The 19963-nt window shown below is 47.4% G+C and overlaps 1 protein-coding gene across 2 annotated transcripts in view; it reads left to right on the top strand.

The window, feature by feature from the left end:
- The first annotated feature begins 6227 nt into the window (after positions 1–6227).
- ECE1 (endothelin converting enzyme 1) overlaps positions 6228–19963 on the top strand; it is a 173768-nt gene continuing 160032 nt past the window's right edge. Inside the window, exon 1 of one of the 2 annotated variants that reach the window (XM_031962676.1) lies at positions 6228–6351. The gene's annotated coding sequence lies outside the window, so the exon portion shown is untranslated. Of the gene's footprint in view, positions 6352–6405; positions 6426–19963 lie in introns of those variants that run through there. The other variant, XM_031962680.1, reaches the window with a different exon arrangement.

Below are 19963 nucleotides of genomic sequence, written 5' to 3' on the forward strand. Positions count from 1 at the left end.
TTCCTGAGACAATTGGGGGTTAAGTGACTCACCCAGGGTCACACAGCCAGGAAGCCTTAAGTGTCTGAGGTCATATTTGAACTCAGGTCCTCCTGACTTCAGGACTGGTGTTCTAACTACTGCACCAACTGGCTATCCCTACACTGTTCTTTCTTGCTTCTTCACCTAGCTCTCTTAACAGCTCAATTTTTTCCCAGGTACTTCAAATTTTAAAAAAATCTTCTTTCATAGTTTATCTTCATACCCTTGTGGGTGTGTCCCACATTCACTCTAAGTTCTATCCTTGTCCTTTTCTCCACTCACATTTGACAATTTGTTCCACTCTCACGGTTTCATTTATCGGCTTGGAGAAGTGGGATTTAAGGAAAAATGACTTCTGAGCTGGGTCTTAATGGAAGAGAAGGATTTCAACAAGTCATGGGTGATATGGAGGAAGGGTGTTGCAGGTGTTCCATGCAGGAAGCCTGGAAACAGAGGTGGGCAGGACGGGACCCCTTAGGTGCTAATCCTATTTGGCTGGAATACAGAATGCGTGGGGAGGTAGAATGTGAAAAGAGGATGGAACAGTAGGTTTGGAGCTCGATAGTGGAAGGCCTTGAATGCAAAGAAAAAGATTTTTTCCCTCCTTTATTCTATAAGCAATGGTTATCTCTTAAAAGGAGTGTAATGTGGTCTACATTTTGGTCACTAAGGGCAGGATAGATTGGAGAGGGGAAGAAGACAAGAGAAAGACGATTTAGAATTATTGCAATAATATTCTGATGGTCTATTTGAGAAGTAATAAAGATTTAAGCCCATGGGGTTGTGTAGCTACAGGGTGTGGACAGGAAGGACAGCAAGAGAGCATGGAAAGATTTCTCTGTAGCAGTGTTTCTCTGGAAATTTTTATGGCTTTCCTTGCATATCTGTATTTATTTCCTCTTTGGGATGTGTGTGTGTGTGTGTGTGTGTGGGTGTCCCTGAGCACCATTTCATGCATGTTGCCCACAGGCATAAAGAATACCTAAGATCCACCTTCTCTGCTCAGGCCTTTCCTATTAGCTGGGGTGGGCCTGTGTGAGAGGTCATAGGACCCTGGCAACGAGGAGGAAGGGGCAGAATCAAAAGATATGGCAAGGGTAAAGTCAACAGGACCGGGTTTGATGGGATGTGTGGGAGATGAGGAAGAAGGAGGAGTCCAGGATAGTTTGAACCAAGGTGACAGGGAGGATGTATTTTGATTACATCAAGTCTAACAGGAAAGTTGGGAGAAAGGGCAAGGTTTTTGTGGAAGATGATAAATTCAGTTTCGTTCACAGTGAGTGAGGGCAGGGATGTCCAATAGGAAGTTAGAAATGCAGGATCAGATCTCGGGGCAAAGATGGGGCTAAATGTGGAGATTTAGGAATCCTTTGCATAGTAATCCAGTCTACCTTTCCATGCATCTTTCACATACTCTCCTCATACTCTGTACTCCAGCCTCAATCAAACTGAGACCTGATGAAGACTGAAGGTCTCCATTTCATTCAGTGCCATCTCCAGTTGTCTTGCTCTAGGTCTGCCACTGGACTCAGATGGCTCTGAGGGGAAACTGAGGCAGGTGACTCTACTCAGCCCTCCCTCACTTAAACCCTACTCACTAAACCCCCTCCCTGATGTCATGGCCCTCTTTGAGAACAACAATCACAGCAACATTCTAAACCGACCAGATTAACACGTAGTCTATCTCTTCCTGCCTTCATCTGCTTCTGTGCCTCCTTGTAGGCCATCCCTCACACCTGCATCACACTTTCTCCTCTACCTCCTCACTACTATATAAAGATAGAAGTAATCTTTGTTCCTCAAATTTTCTGGAGAGTTCTTAGTCTCAATCTCTCCTAACTCTATCATCATCGACTTTGTATCGTGTTTATTTATGTATTCCCCCATTACCACCAGATTGGAAACTCTTAGACATATTTTGTTGACTCATATATCACCAGCATCGAGGGCTGATTCTTAGACAGAAAACACAGAGATTTTTTTTTATTGAATTGGATTTTAGAAGCATCTTCCAGAGAAATTAAATCGATTATCCAAAGTCACATAAGTATTTATTAACTGAGTCAGATAATAATGGCCTCTGGGCACAGTCCTGCCAGTTACAAAAGGCATGACCTGGGACAAATCTCTGAGTCTGTTTCTGAAAATATGGATTTAAATGGATTGAACTAAACATTTTCTAAATTTCTTTTCAGCTCGAAATCTCTATGCCCTATATTTTAGCTCAGACATTTTTATGTTCAAGGATCTGTTTCTTCTAAAATTCTATTTCCTATGGCCCCTCCTAGGGCTGACATGTTTTAAGATTTTTTCCAGCTCTGAGAACCTATATTCTAAGTTCTACATCCTCTAACTTTCTAATTCTTTTTTTTTATTATTATAGCTTTTTATTTACAAGATTTGTGCATGGGTAATTTTTCAGCATTGACAATTGCCAAACCTTTTGTTCCAACTTTTCCCTTCTTTCCCCTCTCCCCCAGATGGCAGGTTGACCAATACATTTTAAATATATTGTATATAACTTTCTACTTCTTATGGTTATTCCTTCTAGTTCTGATATTTTATGTTTGAACACAGAACCTACTACTCCAACTCCAAATCTGCTTTTTGGCTAAAAGACCTCAGTGGTCTCGCTGCCTTCCCCTCTCTCCTCAAAGATTTTATTTTTCATGACTCCTTACACCTCTGAAATTCTATGTTTCTTTTTTAAAAAAATAATAATAGCTTTTTTATTTTTCAAAATACATGCAACAATAGTTTTCAACATCTACCCTTGCAAAACCTTGTATTCCAAATTGTTTCTCCATCCCCACCTCCTCCCTCCCTCGACAGCAAGTAATCCAATATAGGTTAAACACGTGTAATGAAATTCTATTTTCAAGGACTAGACCTATAAGTAGGGAGGCCAGGAGTATCTGGGGGCTATAATACTGGGAAATCCCTAGTGCTCAGCCTCATGTATTCAGTGGCTCGTGTGACTTGGTCATCTTCTGGAATTCAGCATGAGAGGACTTCTCTTATTGATTATGATTAACGTGCACTTGTCTAATTGATCATAATTAATGTGCATTTGTCACAACTAGACAACATTGATGATGAGGTGATCAGCCAGTCAATAAAAATTGATTAAATGCCTGCTATGTGCCTGGCACTGTGTTAAGTGCTGGGGATACAAAGAAGGGCAAAAGCTAGCCCCTGTCGTCAAGGAACTTCCAGTCTAAAGAGAGAGATGGAGTGCAAACAATGATGCACAGACAAGCTACAGAAAGGACTTGGTGGAGATCAGCAGGGAAGGCCCTATAAATAAGGGGGATTGAAAAAGGCTATTAGAAGAAGGGGAGATTTTAGCTGTGGCTTAAAGGAAGCCAAGAGTCAGAGATGAGGAGGGAGAGATTTTCAGACATGAAGGACAGCCAAGGAAAAGGACCAAGGTTGGGAGATGGAGGTTTGAGGAATAGCCAGATCACCCTCACCGGCTCAAAGAGGTGAAGGCAACCAGATGGCATAATCTGTACTTGGAGTCTAGAAGGCCTGAGTTCAAATTGTACCTCAGATACCGACAATGTGGTCTCGGATGAGTTGTTTGAGCCTTCTCACTTTTTTCATCTATAAAATGGGTGTTTTGACTCAATGGCCTCTTAAGATCAATTCCAAACTAAAGATATGATTCTCTGGTTCATTTCTTCTTCCCCCCTTTCAGGCTCAATGCCATAGAGGATGGTCAGGAAATCATTAAATGAAAGAATCTTGATTTCTAGTTGAAAGGGACTTTGGAAATAAATGCTTTCTTCCTCTCCTTGCAAGATCCTTCCCCTTTCACTGGCTCCTTCAGGCTGCTGTGCTGTGTTGCTGGCTGTGCCACTGCTAGCTTGCTCTGATCACATCTACATCTTCCAAACTATTTTCTACTCATTCTTCAAGCCGCAGTTCAAAGCCCATTCCTCCAGGAAGCCACCATTTAACACTCTAACCAACTGACCCATTTCCGGGCCACAATTTAGAACGGAAGAAAGATTATCTGATACAATCTCTTTCTTTTACACATGCGATTCTGTAGCCCAGATAAGGAAAATAGCTTCTCTAAACTCATGTGATTTATAAATTATCTGGGCCAGGATTTTACCATCTCTCTCGCAATGCTCTCATTCCTCTTCTGAGCTCCTTCAACACTCTCGCTCTCATTTGGCACTTAAGACATACTCTCTGAATCCTAGTCTTAGGATGCTTGAACTTAGATTTGTGAGGAACCTTAGCACATGGAATGTCAGAGTTTTGGAAGACACCTTGAACCACAGCACTTTGAAACTGGAAGGGACTTTCTGATATAGAATGTTAGAGCTGGGAAAGGACCACTTAGAGATCATTTAGTCATCTGTGAGATGGGGAAGCTGAGGCCTAGAAAAAGCATAGGTGATTTAGCCAAGTTCACACAACTAATGGGGTCAGTTAGTTAAGTTTGTACCTTAATTTTCCTTCTCCCTAACTAGATTAAGGAACATGAAAGCCTAGTTTAAACATTTTTTTTTCCTTAACCACAGTGTCTAACCCTTATGCACTAATTCCTCATTTATTTCCCTAACACGCCCCCTCCCATACTAATCTGCTATACTAACACCTTCCTAAGAAGGAAAGGAAATCTGCTAGTGGATCTTCTGAGGATAAAAGGCCTTTGCATCTTGGACTCAGGCTCTCTCTCTTTTTTTTCCTTCTCTTTCCCCTTCACTTCTCTCCCTTCCCTCTCATGGCTGAGACTCACAGGGAGCTTCAGTGGACAGATGGTCACAAAACTACTCAGACTCTAGCTAGAAACTGGCTGGTGTCAAGAGTTAAATTCAAGTCCTTGTACTGCTAATAACTGGAAGGAAGTGATCTGGGTCAAGCCGTTACTTCTCGGAGTCTGTTTCCTAATCTAGTAAATGGGAACAATAAATAATTCAGAGGCTGCCCACCTCACTTGGCTGCTGTGAGGCAGGTAGCACAAGGCAGTAGTGCTGGACCGGGCAGGGTCAGGGGCCGAGCTCAAATCCGATCTCAGACACTTTTAGTGAGTGACCTTGGGCAAATCACTTCATTTCTATCTGCCCCCTCGTTTGTGGTAATAGCACCAATCTCCCAGGGCTGTTGTGGGGATCAAATGAGGTCATATCTGAGAAGTGCTTGGAAAACCGTCCCGGGAGACGTAAACGCCGGTTCCCGTAGCTGTTGCTGAGCCGCTGGGCCCCCTACCAGACCTTCTGGTGCCGAGAAAGAGGAATGGAGGCTCATTACCACTAAGTGGCCATGGGAAGGGGTACTTTAACTCTCCCCCCAGAAGCCGGAGCAGCAGGTCTCCTTTCCCTCTTGGGAAGGTTTTATGGGCAGATTAGCAGGGCAGGGGGCACGTTGGTAAATAAGCCAGGGACCCAGCAGTAGCCGCTCGGGTCTCAGTTTCCACACGGGTAAGAACGGGAAATGAGCCGGCGGATCTCTAAGCGCTGGCCAGCTCGATCTCCGCGAAAGAGGCTCCGGCAGCGCCGGTTCTGCCGGTGACCCTGGGCGAGTACTTTCCGCTCCCGGGCCTCGGTTCCCTTCCAACGTAAATCGAGGGGTGGGATCGCGCGAGCCCCAAGGCCCCTTTCGGCGGCATTGTTATGATCCCATAAGCTCACGCACGTGTGTGCACACGCAGGCCCCACCGATGCACACACGGCCCTGCGCGGAGCCCCGCCGTGCACGCGTCCCAGGAGCAGGCCGCCAGCCCAGACAAAGGTCACGGAGCTCCGGGGGAGCCCCTGCGGGGCCGAGCCAGGCCGGGCGGCGGGGGGGAGCCCGACCTCCGCGGCCTGGGCCTGGCGGCCGCGGGGCCTCGCACGCCCCGCTTCTCCAGCCGCCCCCTCCCTCTCTGCCCGGCTCCCCCACCTCTCCCCCAGGGTCACCCCGAAAGGGTTAAGGGCTGGCGTGAGGAAGGCCGTCCCACCGCCCGATGATTGGCCGCTCGGCTCCGTCCCGGCCCCCCGCCGCTTGGCCATAGGCCCGCGGACCGGCTCCGCCCCGCTCCGGCTCCTGCTCGGGGGGAAGCGCGCAGCTCCGCTAAAGGGGGAGGCACAGAGCCGAGCGCCCGGCTCCCCTGCTCCGGTTCCCGCTCCCGCTCCGGCCCGGGCTCGCGCTCCCGATCGCGCTCCGGCTCCCGCTCCGGCCCGGGCTCGCGCTCCCGATCGCGCTCCGGCTCCCGCTCCGGCCCGGGCTCGCGCTCCCGATCGCGCTCCGGCTCCCGCTCCGGCCCGGGCTCGCGCTCCTGTTCGTGCTCGGACTTCGGCTCCAGCTCCGGCCGCAACTGCAGCTCCCTGCCCGGTGAGCCATCCCCGATCCTACGGCGGCGGGAGGGCAGAGGAGGGCCGGGGAGAGCTGTCAGGAGCGGGGCTCCGGTAAGGGCAGAGCTCCCGGGGCCGAGGGCGGGCGGGCCCGAGCGCGGCTGGGCAGCTCAGCTCGGCCCGGCGGGAATCCCGCGGGGTGGAACGAGCCGACTTCGGGGTGCTCTAGAGCGACCCGCGGAGAGTCCGAGCGCAGCGCTCCAGAGCGGCCGCTGGGGCGACTGGCTGCTGGCTGGGATCGATTTCTGCCACCCAGACCGGCGGGATCGGTTTGCGCGTTCCAGATTTGCGGGGCTGGCTTCTTTTCTGCGCTCCGGCGGCTCGTCGGGTGCGAGATCGGAGCGCTCGAGTCCCTCATGCTGGAGCCAGACTGGTTTTGATGGCAGTGGCCCATCACGGCCGGTCCGGGCTCCGTGGTGAGGGTTCGGGTTTGCAGAGCCGTCCCACAGTCAGAGTGGTGCAATGGGCATGACTTTGGATTCCAGTGTTCTAGAGCTTCCGTGGGGTTCTCTTCGGAGTAAAACAAAAGCGTTTGGGTCAGAGAATTCCAGAGCGACTGGTTCGGATCAGGTTCAGTTCAGAGCCGGGTTGGGCGGAGAGGGTTCTGGATCTGGGAGTGGGAAAAGCAGTGGGAGCCTCAGCTGAGAAGTGGGATCTCCTGGCCCACTTAGGTACCCCACATCTTTTTTTAATAGAAGGAAGCATGAGTTAGACAGTGGACTTAGACGGCAGCAAGGGGAAGCAAGATCCTTGTGACTTGGGGGGTGGGGGGGAAGAACAGGAATGGAGACAGAGGAGGGGGAGGGGGCCTAGCTAGAGAAAACAAGAAGATGAGCTAGGGAGGAGAGGAGAGAAGAGAGGCTTTGAGATGGGAAGCGAAAAAAGGGCTCAGGGGAGAAAGAGGGAGGAAGCTGAGGGAGAGGTCCCTGGGTATTGTGGGATGGGGAGAAGTACCAGAGGGAGGGAGGGAGGAAAGTTTTTGAGGACTTATATTCTTCGAGGGAAAGAGGGACAAAGGAGAATGAGGGAGAAAGGGAAGAAGAAGCAGGTTGGGAGGAAGAGCAAGAATAGAAGGAACCAAATAGAAATCCCCTGAGAAAAGGAGCAGGAGAAGGGGGGGTTTGGGGAGTGCCTCTGCTTTAACCCCTATAGTTTTTGCTGAAAGTTCCAGGGAAGGGAAGAAGGAACTCAGAGTTGGGGGGTTACCTCTAGCCTCCATTCTTCTCCTCGCCCAATCAGGTTTGCCTAGGCCTTGTACCTAGGGGAGAAGGAGAAAGACCAAGTTGGACTTCTACGTGTCTGCTTCATAAGCCCAAGGTAGAGGTCCCAGAACTGCAGGTCCCCCATAGGCCTCTACACCCATTGTCTGCAGGATGTTCAGGCTGGTGATCTTGCAAACATAGACCACTGGAGGTAGAAAAAGCCCTTTGAGCTGATTTCTCCTACAACTTTCATTTGAAAAGATGAAATAATAACAATGACATATGTCAATTTAACATTTACAAAGCTCTTTATAACCATTATCTCATTTGATCTTTTCAATCATTCTCTAATATGGGTATTGCAAGCATTTTTATCTCTGTTTTACAGATAAAGAAACCAAGGATCAAAGAGGTTATGACCACATAGCTAGTGTTTGAGGTGGGATTTGTATCTTAGCCTCATCTCTAAGACCAGCATTTTATTTATCCTGCCATGCTACCTGATGGAAAGATGGTCAGAGAAGCTAAATGACTCCTCTGATTTCCCCAAGCAAATAACTTGTTGAGCTGAAACTAGAACTTGGGTCTGGAGGCCTTTGTATTACCTCTTGCTGCTTCTTAGAAGTAACTAATCTGAAACCTGTTGTGATTGGTGATTAAATGCCCAGATTCTAGATTAGATACTACTGTTGTTTTGGTGACCCTGGAAAAGTTCTTTCCCTTCTCTGACCCTCAGTTTTTCTGCTCTGTGAAATAGGTACAAATTCTGAGATTTGTCTGAAAAGCAGAGTTCAAACATTGTACGTGCTGGGTGATTGAGAGCAAGAGAGTCATCAGATCACACTGATATCCAGGACCCAATCAGGCTACTTGTTAGCACTTTGTAGCTGCTTGAGGTTGCTTTGACAGGGGCATGAGAGACCTTGAGCCACTTACTTGTCTCTGCACCTCCAAGTCCTTCATCTATAAGATGAAGGGAATAGGACTCAAAAGTTTCTAAGACTCCTCTTAGCTAAGACAGTAAAATTCTGTTAACAATAATTGGTGGTAGCAGTGAGACATACTGTGTTCCAATTCTATACTCCCAACTCTGACATCCTGGGTTCTAAGGATCCTCCCAGCTCTGACATCCCTTGTTCTAAGGGCCCTCCCAGCTCTGACATCCTGGGTTCTAAGGGCCCTCTCAGCTCTGACATCCCTTGTTCTAACAGCCCTCCCAGTTCTGACATCCTGGGTTCTAAGGGCCCTCCCAGCTCTGACCTCCCGGGTTCTAAGGGCCCTCTCAGCTCTGACATCCCTTGTTCTAACAGCCCTCCCAGCTCTGACATCCTGGGTTCTAAGGGCTCTCCTAAACCTCTTCCTAGTTTTGACATTCTCTGTTCTAGTGCCCCTTCCAACTTGGACATTCTGGTTTTTTTCTTTCCTCCAGAGAAGAGGAACCCTGAATGACTGAGATTAAGTGGCAATCCTATAATAGGGGTACCCCTCCCACATGCACACAATAGGTTATTCTTTGCTTTCCCAGCCTCCTTGCCAGATGATTCCTTTTCATTCCTATAGCATTTGGCGACATATGTGTGTCTCCCACTCAATTTTCCATTTACACCGTGTCTCCCCAGACATGATATTTTTAGCTGTGTCAGCTCTCATAGCTAGAAGGGACTTCCAAGGTCATCTAAGCCAGCCGCTCACCCAGTGCAGGAATCCTCTCTGCAGCATCTCTGACAGGTGGTCTTCCAGCCTTAGCTTGAACACCTCCAGGGACAGGGAGCTCACTCTCTATGCATTTTATCTCATGTTAAGTTTATAGTACATTGCGGGGAGACTAGCTTCAAGAAGTTTTTCCATCTGTGGGATGCCTCCTTAACTCTTTACAGATCTAGCCTTAAACCATTCCAGAAAGATAGCCATTTTCTCTTCTCTTAAAAACAACAGGGAGAGAGTCCGTGATCTAGTTTCTGATCCCAGCTGTGGTGCCATTATTAGCTGCATGATCATGGACAAGGAGTTTATTCTCCAAGATTCTGGTTGTTGATTTTTTTTTCTCTCCAAATCTATAAAAAGGGCTGCTCATTATGCTACCTTCTCCCAGTTTTTGTAAAGAATTTACAAATGGACAGCTGCCTTTTCTTATCAAAAGGATATTCTTTTACCCGTGGCTCACATGGAAAGCCACCTCTGATTGTAGAATTGAGCTTTCTGAATGAATCAGCGAGTAAATTATTGATCCCATGCCCACATTTTACAGATGAGGAAACTAAGGTGAAGAGCAAGGAAGCTACTGACCCAACCTAACAAAACTGTTAAGAAACAGAGAATGGATTAAAATCCAGATGCTTTCCAGGCTTTGTCAGAGAAGCAAACATGGTAACTGTGGTGGAAAGGGTTTGGATTCATAGATCGTTAAGTTCAAATCCAACTGTCCTATTTATTACCTGTGAAACTGTAGGTGTTACTGAGACTCTTACTCTGTAAGGCTCAGTTTCCTTATCTGGAGAATTAAGAGGTTGGCTAGGAAGGTCTCTCCATGATCCTTTCCAGCTCAAGAGCTGAAAACCCAAATTCAGGTTTTTCCAGGACAAGATGTTGCTGCTAATACTCATCATCAGATAATTCGATTTTTTCTGCTTCCAATGAAAGATGAGAATGAACAATAAATAAACTAAGGAAAACATTTCTTTTCGAATTCACAAGTTAGAAAATCCACAAATTAGAATTCATGTTCTAATTGAGGTAATGAAGTGATACAGGAGGGGAAGTTCAGCAGCAGGGCAGATGGTAAGACTTGGTAACAACTGGAGATGACTAAAAGTTATATGGGCTACTTCAAGGAAGATAAGGAGTTTTTCTTCTCTGGAAAATTCAAGTAAGTTTGATCACTTATTAGTTTGATATTTGATCATTAGGCTGGATTAGCTGGCCTTTGAGGTCCCTTCTGTGAGATTTTGTTTACCCTAAATTCTAACTGGGCAATTCTATTTAGCATCCAACCTTGCTCCTTGACCATTGAATGAAGTTTGAATATCATGGAAAAGGGGAATTTAATGCTTTGAGAACTATTTAACAAACATTTATTAGTCACCCTCTTTAAATAAGTCCTGAACAGGGCACTGAATAATAACGGTCTTCATCCTAATAGAACTGAAAATTTAACAAGAGGTTTGATATTATGGTTTAAAAACAAACTAGCCTATTACATAGAGTTGAGTGGTTTATTATCCCCACATCACAGGAGGTATCATCAGAAAAGGAAAATCACTGACCCACATCCTTAGTCTACAGAGGTCCTCAAACCACAGCCCACGGCCAGATGCAGCAGCTGAGGATGTTTATCCCCCTCAACCAGGACTATGAAGTTTCTTTATTTAAAGGCCCACAAAACAAAGTTTTTGTTTTTACTATAGTCCGGCCCTCTGACAGTCTGAGGGACAGTGAACTAGCCCCCTATTTAAAAAGTTTGAGGACCCCTATACTAGCTATAGTAGATACTTACAATTAGTAAGTATACAAGCTGAGATTGGGATGCATTATTTTTCTGACTATAAGTCTAGTGGATTTTCCCATCTGTGCTATGGGAATTAATTAGGAGGGGAAGGAGCTTACTTCTGGAGGGTGTATATCAGGGAGGGCTGCATGGAGAAGGGCAAGGTTGAGGGCAGCTAGGTGGGGATTTCTTTTGTCCCTTCCCTGAGATTTTGGGGAGAGATCAGGCTGGCCAGGCCCGGTAGAGCTCTTGGAATGCCAGGCTAAGGAGCCTGGAAATGAAATTCAGAGGAAAGTGCATCAGTTTAATGGTGTGAATTGTTGACACCCACAAGTGCTTAGGGTTCCTGAGCCAGTCCCTGCTCTTTAGCCCCAGCTGAAGCATAATCCTTTCAAGATCTGGTAACTCTAGGCTGCTGATAGATAGGCAAAGCCCTTCACTTTGTGTTTGCTGGAATCTCCTTCTCTGGGAGTGAGGTTAAAAGGGGGGGGGAAGTTGGGGGGGGATTTCAACACCATCCAAACAAAGCCTGCTCAGCCAAGTTTCCTCCATCCCCCAGGGTTGTTCTCTGTGACTTGTTCCCAGAGAGTTCACATTCTGTTTCCCAGCTACCCTCTGGATGTAATAATGGCCCCCAATTCCCCAGACCAAGCCATTAACCCTTCTTGAGGAGATGGAGCTGCCAGGACAGGCTTCTAAGAGTCCAGGGACTATTGAGACCTTATAGACAAGCATCTTCAGTTTATAGATGAGAAAAGAGAGTCAAAGGCTTGTCTCGAGTTGCTGTATGTCCATAGTATGCTAGAGCTGGGATTTGAACCTGGCTCTCTTCCCTTTATAGCCAGCTTGAATAAGATGAAATCCCCAGTGCAGGATGGACAAATCCTTATATTCGGATGTTTCCCCCTTTTTGGGGTGGTTATTCTTCAGCTGTCTTGTAAAATAGCACAAAATGGCTAAGGAACTCACCTGAGGTCATCAGCATGTCTAAAAATAAACCCAAGTCTAACATAAAAAATAATAATTCACATTTCTTTAGCGCCTTCAATTTTAATAAAACTAGGGTTTCCATAGTATCTGCTGGCTCACAGGAATCCTAGGAGACAGGAAATCTCCATTTTACAGATGAGGAAACAGTCACTTGAGGTTTTCTTGGCAAAAGATATTGGAGTGGTTTGCCATTTCCTTCACTTCATTTTACAGATGAGGAAACTGAGGCACTCAGAGGTTAAATGACTTGCCCAGCTAGTACATATCAGAGGATCTGAACTCGCATCTTCCTGACCTCACACCCAGGGCTCTAACCATTGCTCCACTTAATGTTTCACAGAAAGGAGGTGGATGGAGTCCTAGTTCAGGAGTCAAAGGGTTTGGTTCTTACTGTCTCTGGGAACTTGGACAAGTAACTTTACTTTCTTGGGCTTAGGTTTTCTTGTCTGTAAAATGAGGAGGGGGGTGGAGTAGTGGTGGAGGGGGAGAAGATCTGGGCTAGATCAGCTCTGAGGTAATTTCATCTCCAGAATTAGGGCCCCTGAAAGGTTAGGTCTCAACATGTTGCTGATGAAGAAATATTCAGAGACTGTGAGCCATTCAAACTCACATAGCTGGGCGTGTTAAAAGTGGAGATTTGAACTCGGGACTTTTCTGGACTCTTTTCCACTCTTGCCTTCCCTGTGCTTATAGAACACTTAAATGTTTACAGAACACCTTCCATACCATAAGTCTCTGAGAGGGATAGTAGAGCCAGGAGGTCATGGGTGAGGGGTTAGGGTTGGAAGGGTTAGGTTAGAGCCAGAGGCAGGGGAAGATGCAGAGGCATTTTAGGGCCAGAGGCAGAAGCAGAATTAAAGGCCTCTAGGTCAGATGTTATAGTCAGATGTAAGGTCAGAGTTATAGCTGGAGGTAGATTTAGAATTGGGGCAAAGGCAGAGTCAGAGTCAGAAGCATTAGGGTTAGAGTCAGAGGTAGAGACATTTAGGATTAGGGTCAGTGTTGGAGGTAGAAATAGAGGCAAAGGTGTATTTAGGGTTAGGCCCAGAGGCAGAGGAAGATGCAAAGGCATTTAGGGTTAGGGCCAGAGGCAGAGACATTTAGGACAGTTAGACAGTTAGAGTCAGGGTTAGCATGCTCCCAGGTTCAGATCCTCATTCTTTCTCACTGGACGAGGCGTTTAACTCGCCGTGCTCCTAGGTAATTCTGGATAAGCTATACCTGCTTTGGGAGAGTTCCTTGTTGCTTTCTCACTCTACCCACAGAATCCCAAGTGCAGTTCTTATCCCCATGTTATAGCTGAGGAAACGAAGTTTCAGCAAAGGTTTAAGCAATTTCTTCCACACACACACAAGCAGATCTGAGAAGTGTTGATCTAGACCCCAAACTCAGGTCCTGGTGCACCACCCTGCTCTCCGTCAAGGTTTCCCAGGCTATGTCCTTGGCTCTGTGCACACAAGGGCTCAGAGGTTTTCAGGCAGAGGAGATGAATTCTGCAGTTGGCCAGATTAGAAGGATTTAGCACAAAACAGTATGACATAAGCCGAAAACCTAAGTGGGAGCTAGGTTACCGATGGCCTTGAATGCTAGGGTTTGGACCTTGCTCCAGAGGCAGTAGGGAGCCACCGAGGGTTCTGCCAGAGCCAGATGTTGTGTAACCTGGCAGCCCTCCCTCGCCTCCCAGGATTCCCTTCCCACACAGCTTGGCCGAGAGTTAAGCTCAGGGCCACCCTGGGAGTGATATCATCTTGGGGAGCCAGGGTGGGAGGCCTAGGACAAAGAACAAATCCAGGGGAGGAACAGAAGTCCCTAGTGGAGTGTAAGGAGGACTCCAGGTGTCCTGTGGAAAGGGGGTGCGGGCGGGAAGGGGAGAGCAGGAGCCCGCCCCACAGACGAGGGAAGCGACCTTGCAGAAGCCAGTGGTTGGAACCTCAACTGTCATCTCAGGCAGGGTCTGCCAAAGGCCAGTTGTTGGTTATGTGATTTACTCATGTTTCCCTTGCAGAACTGGAGATGGACAAATTGTTCTGTTTGGAAACTTTATAAATAACATTGATACCTTGTTTTACCAGCAGAATCAGGGCAGCTGCAAAAGTCTGGGGAGGGAGGGACTGAGGAGCTTCCGTCTGACTCCCTCCTGGTTCTTCCAGTCGCCCACCCCACTTTCTATCCCCTTTTATTCTAATTGCTCGGGTTAGCCCTGTTCTTGGGAAAGGATATTGGTTCTGGGACTACCTCATAGGACTCTGGGGTCAAATCCACCCTGTGACACTTATTGTCTGGATGATCTTGGACAAGCTACTTGCCCTCCTCGAACCTCAGTTTCTACTTCTGTAAATAATAAAAATATAGACTAATTGGCCTGTAAATTCTCAGCACTAAGTCAGTGAATATAAGACTCCTCTCCCCGGCAGAGCCTTTGCTCAAAAATCCTCATTGTTCAAGACCCAGCACACCGAATGTGTTCTGAAAAAATCACCTCAGATTTCTCAGAGTATCACAGGATTTGGGTGATATTATTAACCCAACTGAATGAGGAAAAAATTACTGATGTATATTTTGCCCATTTTCCTGATAAGGAAATCGAGGATTAGAGAGAGATGCCTTAGGTCACACATATGATCATTGTTGGAACTAGGATATAAACCCAGCACTCTCTGACTTTTTTTTTTTTTTTTTTTTGCTTTTTTTCCCCCACAAATCTGTGCCACCTGACAAGCTCTAAGTACGACATGATTTCTTAAAAAAAAAAAAGTCAATAGAGGGGCAGTGTGGTATTGTGGATAGAGCCATCCTGAAGGTCTAAGTTCAGGACAGGAGCCTCTGGCACATTCTATGGGTGTATGACCCTGGACTAGTGAGTTAATCTCTCAGGGTTCGAGATGGCTCTCCAAAAGGCACCATCTGGCTTTGGTAGAGAATAGAGGGACTTTCCTCACCCACTCAGAAGTTCCACATAACAATCTAGCCCCTAATCTTACCGTTTAATATGGGAATGAGATATAGAAAGACAATTATAAATAGATAAGAACATATTAAGTGAATAGGAAGGGGTTGGGCACAGAGAGACCTCTGCCTGCCGGGAAGCACCAGCCCAGCCTTCTTGAAGAAGGCAGCCAAGAAAGGGGGAAGGATTCTTGCAGGGGGAACCTGGGCTGGAAAGAAACTCTCCATCATTCTCAAGGGTTAATCAATGGGATTGTCCCCAGTTCAGTTGGAAGTTCAACCTCAGTGAAACAAGCAAATGACCAGTGGGAGACAGAAAGCCACAGGATTCTGAAGAAACAGGGTCCGGGGGTGGGGGAAAGCAGGGTGACTGGGTACTAAAAGTTCCTTGATCGGCCCTTCCCTACTTCTGTTTTTTCTTTCATCATTTCCTCTGTTCGTGTTTTCAGAGTGAGCACGAGTGAGGGATGAGGGCCTCTGCTCCTCACTCACTTGCCCTCCTGGTAGCATATGGGAGAGAGAGTAGGCAGGAGAAACATAGTCACTTTTTTTTTTTAAATTAGGATTTTATTTTTTACAATTATTTGTAAATTTTAGCATTTTTTTTTTAATTTTGAATTCTGAAATTTCTCCCTTCCTCTCTTTCCTTCTTCCTAAGGTGAGAAGCAATTTGATATAGGCTATATATGTGCAATCATGTAAAACGTTTCCCTGTTAATCTTGTTGTGAAAGAAGAAACAGATCTAAACGATAAACCATTAAAAAAGAGAAAGAAATTAAAATAGTAGGCTTCAAGTTTGCATTCAGACTCCACTTTCTCTGGATATGAATAGCATTTTTCCTTATGAGTGCTTTAGAATTTCTGTGGATCACTGTGTTGCTGAGAAGAGCTGACCTTCATACAGTGTTGCTGCTACTATATAAATGTTCTTCTGGTTCTGATCATTTCACTTTGCATCAATTCATATAAATCTTTTCAGGTTTTTCTGGAATCTACCTGCTTGTCATTTCTTATAATACAATAGTATTCTTTTACATTCATAAACCATAATTTGTTCAGCCATTCCCCAATTCATGGACATTCCCTCAATTTCCAGTTCTTTGTTACCCCAAAAAGAGTTATCAATATTTCCCCCCATTTTAAATCTCTTTGGTCTACAGATCTAGTATTGCTAGATCAAAGGCACAGTTTGATAGCCTTTTGGACATTGTTCCAAATTGCTCTCCAGAATAGTTGGATCAGTTCACAACTCCACCAACAACAGATTGGAATCCCAATTTTTCCCATATCTTCTCCAACATTTATCATCTTCCTTTTCTGTCATATTAGCTAAACTGATAGGTGTGAGTTGTTTTCATTTGCATTTCTATGCAAAATCACTCTAAATCACACAATGGTGATTTAGAGCATTTCTTCATATGACTATAAATTAATTTCTTTATCTGAAAACTGCCTGTTCATATCCATGGATGAACATGGTCCCTTTCAGAGGGACTGCTACTTGCTTGCCCAGAGGAGCCCACCAGTGATTATTTATTTGATTCACCACTCATGCTTTAAATCTTGACTGACTGTGAAAGACTTGGGCTCTGACTCCATTAGGACTTTGGGCAAGTGACTTAATTTCTCATTTTGTGAAATGAGAGAGTTTGGCTGGAGGCCTCAAAGGCCCCTTCTCATGCTCCTGGGCCTGATTTTCCATTGTGTAAATGTCTCTGAAATACCACCGTCTCTTTGAGTCTTCCAAGACTGGACACCCAGCCAGATTTAAATCTCTGCCGTTTATCTTGATTTCTTTTCCCACCCTCCAGTTCTCTGCCTCTCATGAAAATTCATTTGCTCACCCCCTTGGCCATTCCTGCCTGACACATTTGCTGAGCTGTGTCTGTGACTGGCTACCTGTGTATGTTTCTAATCTCCCATGATTCAGTGACATGGAGAGTGTCCCGGATGCCCTGTGGGAGGACTTTGAATCATTGCTCTTCCACTACATGAGAGACTGTGAACAAATCATTTCCCTTTTTTGAGTCGTTTCCTCCTCTGTATAATGGGGATAAAGACATTTCCGCTCTCATGAGGCAATGATTTTGAAAGGGGGTTGTAAACTCACAAGTCACCATGACAATATGAGCTAAGATTGTCATTCTTCAGATCCAGGAGGGCTGGGACTTTCAGTGAAACTCAAGATTGCAAATGGGCATTTTATAAAGACTGGATGCTGGTCATGCTGACCTTTCTCTCTTGCATAATCTCTCCCCATCAGTGTCAGTTGTGATTAATTCTGAGCCTGGGTCAGCTGTGAGCTGCATAGGAAACACTCCACAAGGTGCAGGAAACAGCAGAAATCCCCAAATCTCTGAAATGTTGGTAGCTTTTACCTCTTAGATTCACAAGATGTCAGAGCTGGGGGTACCCTTAGAATAGAGAGTGTCAGGGCTGAGAGGGCCCTTAGAACTTGGGATGTCAGAGGTGGGAGGTCCCTTAGAATCCAGGAGGTCAGAGCTGGGAGGGCTTAGAACCCAGGAGGTCAGAGCTGGGAGGGCCCTTAGGACCCAGAAAGTCAGAGCTGGGAGGGCCCTTGGACCCAGGAGGTCAGAGCTGGGAGGGCCCTTAGGACACAGGATGTCAGAGCTGGGAGGGCTTAGAACCCAGGAGGTCAGAGCTGGGAGGGCCCTTAGGACCCAGAAAGTCAGAGCTGGGAGGGCCCTTAGGACCCAGGAGGTCAGAGCTGGGAGGGCCCTTAGGACACAGGATGTCAGAGCTGGGAGGGCCCTTAGGACCCAGGAGGTCAGAGCTGGGAGGGCCCTTAGAACCCAGGAGGTCAGAGCTGGGAGGGCCCTTAGGACACAGGAGGTCAGAGCTGGGAGGGCCCTTAGGACCCAGGAGGTCAGAGATGGGAGGGCCCTTAGAACACAGAATGTCAGGGCTGAGAGGACCCTAGAACACAGGATGTCCATGGGAACAATGGTACCTTAGAACACAGAATATTAGAAGGGAACTTAGATTGTAGAATCTTAGAAGGTGTCTAAGTCTGAGACCTTTATCTTTCAGATGAGGAGACTGAGGCCCCAGGATGTGAAGTCACTTGCCTGTAGTCACATCATTAGTGTAACCATGACTAGAACCTGAGCTAGCTGCAGGCGATCCCTTCCATCAGAACACACACACACACACATACACACACACACACACGGCCCTTAGATGGAGCATGGGGTCTTCTCCCCTGAGCGAGTCTTCTGGTTTCAGGCCAATATTGACATTACAGGTAAATATTGACATTGCCGTGTTTACAGTGTAATCCTATTCCTTCTGGCTGCCTCCTTGAGCACTTGGCAGAGGTGAGGCAGGAAGGAGGGGGCCTGAGGGAGGGATGCTCTCTGGCCTGTTGGGACTAGTGCCCATGTTCACACACAGTGAGAAAAGAGCCTTCCCTCGCCACCCACTCCCAGGGCTGATGTTTGGGCTCCAGGGCAGGAGGGAAATGCGGGGAGGGGGCCCCCTCAGGAATGCTGGGGGAGGGGGCTGCCACCACCTCAGCCAGCCCAAGAGTTGTTCCTCCAGCTCCAGATCAGCTACCAGTCCCCGGGGCCCTCCCAGCTCTGAGAGTCGTAGTCCCTGTGGTCCCAGCCTCAGAACTGGGAGGAACCTTGGGGGGCTTCTTGGCCCGCTCCTTCTTTTTACAGACCCCAGAGCTCTTGTTCTGGGCAGGGCCGGAGGTGACCCGATACTTCAGGGGTCCCACTATTCCCCGCTGCCTCTTGCAGACCTCCCACCTCTGTCCAAGGATGTCCATGTCAACATCCTCGGGCTCTGAGGGCCCTCCCAGCTCTCAGACTTTGGGCTTCTCCAGGCGTGGGTGCTGGCGGGAGCACCCCAGCCCTTCAGAGAAGGGGGATCATCCAGGAAGGCATTCACTTTAAGGGGCTGGGGTAGAATTATGTGGGTCAGTCCTGGGAGGATTCAGTGGCTCAGTCATTAGAGTATCTGTATCACCTCAGTTTCCTCATCCGTAAAATGACCGACCCACTGCAGTATCTCTGCCAGGAAAACTCTCAAACAGGGTCCTAGAGAGTCGGGTATGATGCTCCCACAGCAGGGTCTGTCGGGGCCTTTCCCATGGGGGGCCATTCCCGAAAGGCCGCTGTCGGTCCCCACTCCCACTCCTCTGAGATTCAGAGCTCAGGCCTTTGTCAGAGCCCTCGGCATCTCACCCCGCCCCCACCCCCACTTCCAGGAGGTCCTCCTGATCTGGCCTTGTGGGAATATCAAATCCCAGACTCCCAGGCAAGCTCGGCTCCAGTCGCCAGGCCCCGGGCCGCCATCCAGCATCCCTGCCTGCATTTCCGTTCCTCCCGCAGACACAAATATCCGATTCCACTCATTGCTCCCGGGAGGGCGGCTTCTCGAAGGGAGGGAGAGCTACCCGATCCCTAAGTAGCAGTGGCTTTGGCACCCGGGCCTGGATCTGGACGGACGGGGGACAGAAAGTCGTGCAGTCGAAACAACGACACGGCAGCTTTCAGACAGTGTTTTAAGGTTTGAAACCTCGATTCGATCTTCAGCATTACCTGGGAGGTGCTGTTGTTATGCCCATGTTACAGATGAGGAGACTGAGTCACACAGAAGGGTCTCTGAAGTAGGAAGTATCTGAGGCTGAATTTGAATTCAGGCTCCTTGAAGGGTAGAGCACTAACCACTGTTCTACCTAGCTAGATTATAACTATGGCTCTGACACCTGGGACTGCTTCTGAAAGTCAGGTTCAGAAGCATCAAGTTCGTCAGTGGTTGTTATGCCCCAAATACTAGGCTAAGGTTGGGTGGGGGAGGACGTAGGAGCCACAAGCTTTCTGGGGGAAGGAAGTGTAGGGCACATTATTGCTGGCCCTGTATCTCCTTCCAGGCCGCAGGGGAGCAGACGGGACCAGCCCGCGGACTCATTCCCTGTTCCAGAGCAGGATATTAGGGCTCT

This window comes from Sarcophilus harrisii, chromosome 3, assembly GCF_902635505.1.
Source record: "Sarcophilus harrisii chromosome 3, mSarHar1.11, whole genome shotgun sequence".
Taxonomy (NCBI): domain Eukaryota; kingdom Metazoa; phylum Chordata; class Mammalia; order Dasyuromorphia; family Dasyuridae; genus Sarcophilus; species Sarcophilus harrisii.